At 44.8% G+C, this 6,395-nt stretch overlaps 1 long non-coding RNA gene across 1 annotated transcript in view; it reads right to left on the bottom strand.

Annotated features, from left to right (window-relative positions):
• LOC137072890 (uncharacterized) overlaps positions 1-6,395 on the bottom strand; it is a 48,491-nt gene that overhangs the window by 22,526 nt on the left and 19,570 nt on the right. The gene's annotated exons all lie outside the window — the stretch shown is intronic.

The raw sequence follows: 6,395 nt of genomic DNA, 5'->3' as shown, positions 1-6,395 counted from the left end.
GTAGGGTCACATGAAGTTCAGTTTCCCAGCATTTTTTGAACACTGATCAGTGCAGCGACACAGTGCAAGCACCCATAGCCATACATAAAATATGTTTTAGTTTTCTGAAGATTAAATATTCATTCCGTTTTAGCTGTTTGCTTTGTTTTCCTAAAATTAATCATATCAGAGCCTTCAAAAACTCTGTGATTGTCTGTGCTTTTAGAGCTAGTTTAAGCAGGTGTTCAGTTTGTTGAAGAATATTTTTTTCATCATTTTCATCAATGCCATTTATTTGCTGATTTGTTGAACGAGACAACTAAATAAATAAAGTTTTGACAGAAAGCCGCTATGACAAAAATCTATCATGAAAACATATGTAACCATGGTTCCCTGAGAGGGAACAAGACGCTGCGTCAGAACGCTGTGGGAACGCCTCTGTGTGATTGCGTCATGAAGCACTCGTGAAATCAGTCCAATGGCGTGACAATACGTTATAGGCGGGTGACTTCATTGACCAGGAAACTATAAAGCACCCCCAGACCAAACAGAGTTAGCTTCTGAAAAAGTCGAACAAGTCGGTCACAGGCATGCCGGGAGTATGGCAAAGCGATGCAGCGTCTAGTTCCCTCTCAGGGAACCATGGTTACATATGTAACCTGAGACGTTCCCTTTCAAGGGAAATCACACTGCGTCAGAACGCTGAGAGAATGAAATGCCCACCTGCATTAGGCCCAAGTGCCTGTGAAATTGTGAATATGTGAAATTGCAATGCACATCATACCACAAATACCCGGCAACCTGGAGAAGAGGCCACATCCAGGTTGTAAAATCTTACAAAAGTGCGCGGAGAGGACCATCCTGCCGCATCACAGACTTCTTGAAGTGAAACTGACAATAGCGCCATAGAGGCAGCCATACTTCTAGTTGAGTGGGCTCAGACTTTTAGTGGTGAGGGATGACTACTACTTAGTGGCTGCTTAGATGCAGGCTTCCCTTTTCTCTGGGACCCAAAATACACAAACAACTGATCAGACTTGCGCCACAGGGCAGCTTTGTTGAAATACGCATCCAAGGCCCTTACAGGGCAAAGCAGATCTAATTTCTCCTGGTCTGGGTCTGCTTTCACCATACCAGGTGCAAACTCTAGACAAGAGGGAGACACCGACAGAGCCTGCAAATCCCCAAGTCTTTTAAGGGATGAGATATCTAGAAGAAATACAGCTGTTAGTGTGAAAAACTTATCTGGCACTTCTTCAATAGGCTCAAAAGGGATCAGTGTTAGACCTTCTAGTACTATGGCCAGGTCCCAAGTCGGTACCCTCGAGCGTGCCGTAGGCCTTAGCCTCAGTGTACCACGGAGGAAGCGAGTTACCCATGGGTGTCTCCCTACCGATGCACTATTTAAAGGAATGTGGTAAGCAGATATCGCCAACACATATACCTTCAAAGTGGAAGGAGATAACCCTGAAGAGAACTTAATCTAGTACTGAACCAACCGGGCAGTCAACTGGATTTAAAGAATGGCCTGTACAACAGTCAACAAAAAAATCTCTATTTTAGGGAATACAGCTTCCTCGTAGAAGGAGCTCTAGAGTGCAACATGGTCTCCACTACCTCAGTGAAGAGACCCGAGTCTACGAGCTGGGCCCCCTCAGAGGCTAGTTCAGTTCAGTTCATTCATTTATAGAGCACATTTAAAACAGTCACCAGACTGACCAAAGTGCTGTAGTATAAGTGCAAGTATAAGCTAAATCAGCATCTCACAATCTACAAGAACAGATTAAAAGAAATAAAAAAGTCAAAATAAATAAAATCAAAATTTCTAACATACAGGGCAGAGACATTAGCACATATTAAAAGCTAAAGAAAACAAATGGGTTTTCAGCAGAGAATTAAAAACTGACAAAGAAGGAGCTGCTCTAGTTTGTGTCAGCAAGCTGTTCCACAATCTAGGCCCCACCACAGAATAGGCTCTGTCGCCTCAACGTTTGAGCCTAGCACAAGGAACCATGAATAAATTTAGATTTCTAGATCTTTGGTCGTGGGACGGATTATGGGGATGTAGAAGTTCAGACAGGTAACTTGGAGCAAGATGATGCAGACATTTTTAAACGACTAAGAGAATTTTATAGTGAATTCTGAATTTGACTGGTAGCCAATAGAGAGCTTGCAGGAGGGGAGTGACATGGTCGAATTTTCATCTTTTTAATTATTATTTGGCTGCAGCATTTTGGGCCAATTGTAGACGAACGAGCTGGGACTTTGAAATACCACAGTAAAATGAATTACAGTAATCCAAGCAAAATGTTATAAATGCATGAATTGCTGTCTCCATGGATTTTTCGGGAATGGGATGTTTAATTTTGGTGAGAAGGCGGAATTGGAAAAGGCCAGAAGTGACAACAGAGGACACCCGTTTTTCTAGAGTTAATCGCCTATCTAGGAAAACTCCCAGGTTCCATACAGAGCTTGTATTAAAAACCAATAAATCACCAAGGGTGGTTGTGTCATAATCAAATATATCTGATGGGCCAAAACTATGACCTCTGTCTTTAAACCATTCAATGTTAAAAAGTTACTTGCTAACCAAAGCTTTACCTCACCAAGACAAGCCATTAAAGATGTAAATGCAGAGGGGTCGTTTCTTTTTAATGGGCAAATAAATCTGTGTATCATCTGCATAAAAATTTAAACAGATGCCATGCTTTCTTAGAATCATGCCTAAAGGAAGCATATAGTGAGGAAAGTTAGGGGGATAAGATAGAGCCCTGGAGAAGGCCAGTCTCAAGGAGAGCATCAGATGAAGAAAAACAGCCAATCCTAACTGACAAATATCTATCACTTAAGTAGGATACCATCGTAAGACCCTAGATAAAAGAAGCGAATGACTGACAGTGTCAAAAGCTTCAGATAAGTCTAAAAGAACTAAAACGACAGGGTCTCCAGTAGGAACTAAAATATAATTTAGCACTCCCAGTAAAGCGGATTCAGTGCTGTGAAAGGAAACATCAGAGGGGCAGAAGGAGGGTTTGAGGGTGGCCATAGTTTTGGCGAGGGATTGTAGAGTAATTGTTTTAAAAGTCTCCCATGAGGTTGGTGGCCTAGTGTGGTGTGGCAAGCAGCGCGGCGAGGGACCGCGAGAGCGGTCCGGTGAGGAGAGTTAATGAGTACCAGCTGCGTGACACACCGGTCTTGTCTCGCGGCCAAGGGACGGGAGCATAAAAGGAGGAGCGAAGGCAGCGGAAGACGAGAGAGGACCAGGCCTGGATTTATGTTGAGTTTTGTTATGTTTGGGTGGGCAGAAGTCCGTGAGGGGCTGCCCGCGGTATACTTTCGTTTTGTTTATTTAATAAAAGTTGTTACACGTTCACAGTGAGTGGCTGCCCGAGGCGGTGGTGCTAGAGCGAGTGAAGACCGGTAGGACGGAGAGCTTGCTGCCGTGCCCCTGGGTCGAGGTGGGGTGGCGGCCATCCTGGAGGGAGCGGAGGAGTTGCCGGCGTTCGCCGTGGGCCGGAGCCTGCTGCCGTCCGCCGTAACGGGGAGGAGCAGGGAGCGCGGAGCTCGCTGCCGACTGCCCTCAATCGGAGGAGCATCGGGCCATCCACCGGGCGTCCAGCACCATCGCATAGCACCGCGAGGAAGAGCCTCTCGGCTGGTGAGGACCGAGCGGCAGTGTGTCGGGGAACTGGACCAGATTTTTTTTTTTTTCTTTCTTTTTCCCTTTCTCCCCTCTCTCATTCTGTAGCTCCGTGCTCCCATCTCCATTTCTCTCGCCTCTCTGTCCTTACCCCCAGGTGCCGCGGCCGCCGTGATCGGCTGCCCGGGAGGGGGACGGGGGGGAGTAGAGCGCAGTCTTGGGAGTGCCCCCCCCCCGGCCTGTGAGGGGCAAAGGGGGTATGTGGTGTGGCAAGGAGCTGGGCGAGGGACCATGAGAGCGTGCCGGTGAGGATTGGTAATGAGTACCAGCTGCGTGACACACCGGTCTCATCTCGCGGCCAAGGGACGGGAGCATAAAAGGAGGAGCGAAGGCAGCGGAAGACGAGAGAGGACCAGGCCTGGACTTATGTTGAGTTTTGTTATGTTTGGGTGGGCAGTCGTCCGTGAGGGGCTGCCCGTGGTTTACTTTCGTTTTGTTTATTTAATAAAAGTTGTTAGACGTTCGCCGGTTCCCGCCTCCTTCCTTCCAATCTACGAACTGCGTTACACCTAGTCGAAGCATACTGATCAGTATATGTCACTATTGCCTGAGGCCTTAATTTAGCTATTTTATCAATGAAAAAACTCACATAGCGTGTTTGATGGGGTTGTGAAAGTATTTACAGGTGAATTTAAGGCAGCATGTATAACAGAGAACAAGATCTTAAGTCTGTTATGGCTAGCAGAAATAATATTTTAAAATATATTAACCAGAACTTTCAACAACAAATCTGGCTTGACTGGCCACTCGACTGAGACTGCCCTTCTCTCAGTTACCGAAGCACTGAGACTGGCAAAATCAGCTTCCAGATCCTCAGTACTCATCTTGCTGGATCTGTCTGCTGCTTTTGACACAGTTAACCACCAGATCCTCCTGTCAACTCTTAAGAAGATGGGCATCTCAGGAACTGCTCTCCAGTGGTTCAGGTCTTACCTCTCTGGTAGGTCCTACAAGGTGTCATGGAGAGGTGAAGTGTCTAAGTCACATCATCTAGCTACTGGGGTTCCCCAGGGCTCAGTGCTTGGACCACTTCTCTTCTCCATCTACATGTCATCATTAGGCTCGGTCATTCAGAAACACGACTTCTATCACTGCTATTCTGAGGACATTTAACGTGCTGTAGACAATACTAATATAGATTATGTATACTGAGGTAAATGTTTACGTTAATGTATGCAGACCGATTTTGATATACATTTTATTTGTTTATTGCAGACTAAACCACACTTTATCACTTCTGTTTCCTAATGGCTGTATGTTCAACATGTGAATGGTCATACTGACGAGATATAAACCAGTCAAACGATCTTCTGTCTCCTGTCACACTTCTTGCCGGAGTTCCATAGTGGACTAGCACTCCACCTAACTACAGAATATATTAGTCCTTTACAGAAACCATGAACCTAAAGGCATGATAAAGCGAACCGTGAGCAATCTGTACCGTTACACCCCTAGCGTAACTTATGCGAGGGGGTGCCACAAAATTGTGAAAATTTTCAAAGAGTGCCATGACTGAAAAAAGGTTGGGAAACACTAGAACAGACAACAGCTTCACTATACAGGTATTTTCAGCAAGAAAATTATTTTCAAAAGAAAAATAATACAGACTTGCGAACCTAACCATGCAACCACACACATTAATCAATCAAACTCAAACCACCAAATAATGTTCTTTGGAATATAATATAATCTTTGGAAGCCAAAATCTAAAATAAAATCAGACTACCACAGATCTAAAGTGTAACCAGGCTATGTTTTAGCCTGACGTGGTCATACTCAATTCTAGTCAGAATATGAGTCTGAAACTGCTCCATTGGGCTGTGATTATGGGGCGTGTTTCAACCGAACCAGGAAAGACATCAATTGGACAGACCTACAACCAATCAGAGCAACGAAGGGACGCATAACGTTACTTGTCAAATGTCAACAGAGCTCAACTGCACTGTGATGCAAAGTCCGCGTTTTTTCCGTGGGTTCTTTTCTATGTCTGCGGGTTGAAGCGACTATTATGGGATATATAGACCCTGGAGTGCCAAATTTAGCAGGCAACCTTGCCAAAATAACACACATTTTACCCCCCAAACGCCATTTTTTCACCGGAGAACCCCCCCTAGTAGTTGCCGCGTTTTGTTGTAAAAACTTGGCAACCCTGTCTGCACGCGCGCTGAAATCAGGCTGGAATACACAATCTTTTTAATGATACACAGAGTACTTACCCAACATGATCATCATTTCTGAGAGAAATTGTGAAGGTGATGCATATACAAACAAGCTCTCCGTTTAGGATTCAAACAAATATAATCCAAGCCCCTTTGATGACGTGCATGATTACGTTACTGTTTATCATCTGTCCATCATCGTCTAAAGCCCGCCCTTGATGATTTCATTGGTCCGAACAGTTTCTGTTCGGGGATAATCACTCCTCTATGGAGCAAGGCCAGACCGAATCGCACGACCTAAAAAAATGTGGGCGGGGCTAAGTTCGGCTGGCATCCAGGCTAGCTATGTTTGAATGTTTAGTTCTGTCCTCGGCTGTCGTTTGCGCCAAAAGAATGCCATTTTGTGGAATAGAAAGGGCATTCTACTTTAATTGTTTAATACTTGTCCATGGCCTTCTGCAATGTTTGAGGCCTACTGAAACAGATGCACCTGAATAATTGTCATGCTTTTGTTATGCCTAATTTCAGTTACATTTTAGGCTATGTAGTTTTAATTT

This window comes from Pseudorasbora parva, chromosome 4, assembly GCF_024679245.1.
Source record: "Pseudorasbora parva isolate DD20220531a chromosome 4, ASM2467924v1, whole genome shotgun sequence".
Taxonomy (NCBI): domain Eukaryota; kingdom Metazoa; phylum Chordata; class Actinopteri; order Cypriniformes; family Gobionidae; genus Pseudorasbora; species Pseudorasbora parva.
Note: the sequence above shows the minus strand (reverse complement) of the source record. Positions and strands in the feature narration are given on the sequence as shown.